The sequence below is a fragment of the Capra hircus genome, chromosome 8, assembly GCF_001704415.2.
Source record: "Capra hircus breed San Clemente chromosome 8, ASM170441v1, whole genome shotgun sequence".
Lineage (NCBI taxonomy): Eukaryota > Metazoa > Chordata > Mammalia > Artiodactyla > Bovidae > Capra > Capra hircus.
The window spans coordinates 102,308,488-102,309,962 of record NC_030815.1 but is presented as its reverse complement, the minus strand read 5'-3'; positions in this window follow the sequence as shown (position 1 = coordinate 102,309,962).

The window sequence follows — 1,475 nt, the reverse complement described above, 5'->3', positions numbered from 1 at the left end:
TGGGCGGGGCCTCCCTGGCTCCGCCCCCCGAGCCCCGCAGAGCGCCCGGCGCGCCCAGACCGCGCCGCTTCCTCCCGCCCCGCTCCCGCCGCCGGGTGGGCGCCCGCCGGGCGCCCGCCCCACACCCCGCCCCAAGCCGGGCGAGATCCCGCCCGCTTCAACACTCTTCTTGATATTTTACTGAATCGCGTTTTATCGCGTGTTTGTTTTGTAATAAACATAAAACACATTAACGTGACTGTAGGAAGTTGAGTGCTGTTCATTGAGCACTTACTAAGTGCCAGTTTTGCTGAGCGCTTTACAAGCATCCCATCATGTAATACCCCAACAACTCTTTTTGACAGGCAACTTTAACCAAGTAGCTTAAAGCTAGATTCTGGTGTCAGGCTGTCTGAGGTCAAATCCCATTTAGCTGTTTATTGGCTGAGGACCTTCCAGGGTCTCACTTGTAAAACGGGAGTTATGTGGTAACTACGTCACCGATTTGTGCTGAGAGTTAAATGAGTTAAAACACAAAACAGTATCTTAAGCGCAGACGGTGGTTGCAATTGCTAAGCGCCTGCTAATAGTACAAGCAAAGTGCTAATATGATCCCCATTTTTATGGAGGTTAAGGATCTTGCCCCAGGGCTCACAGTTATATGACTGGAACTCAGGCAGTTGGACTTGTGGTCAATATGATTAATATTTTCTAAATTGCATACCAAGGCCCATCTGTATTAGGCTGATTTCCCCAAAGTCGTTATATCCAAGTTCTCTTAATTTGAAAAAAAAAAAAATGTTTAACTAGTATTGAAAAAAGTAATGCATCTTAACTGAAGGAAATAGAATGTGCAGATAAGCACCTGGATGAAAAATCCATCCCTAGAAGGAACTACTGCTAATAATACCTGAGCTATCTTGAAGCTTTTTTCCTTAGGATTTAATAAAGGAATTTAAGGCCAAATTGAACCCTCTGCAGGGGATACAGACTGATTTTCCTGGGTGTACAGGCAGAGTGCAACTTCCCAACCCCCAAATTCCACTTTAGGAGGTCTTGGCAGAGGACTGAGGAGAGAAATCAGCCAAAAGCAGAAGAGGCAGTCCTTGGGTGACAAGCGGTATTCTAAGTCCAGCAACTGAACGCTTGTAAGAACAAAATTCTAAAGAGGCGCATAACTATATCCTGCTTCACACTGGGGCTCAGGCACTTTGACCCCGAGGCCCCTCTAAGCCACAGCTTTATGAAGAAAAGAGAATCCTTCCCTTCTGTCAGCCCCTGAGGCTTCAGCCCCAGAGCTGTACCACTTACAGTTTACAGCTACGGAAACTTGGTCAGATTATTTAGTGCTTCAGTTATCTCATCTCTAAAATGGGGGCGATACTAGTATCTATCCCTGAGGGCTGCTTCAAGAATTAAATGAGATATTATCTGCAGAGTGCTTAGCTTGCATGTATGGCATGCCCTAGGGGTTAATGTTTTACTATGCATGTGAG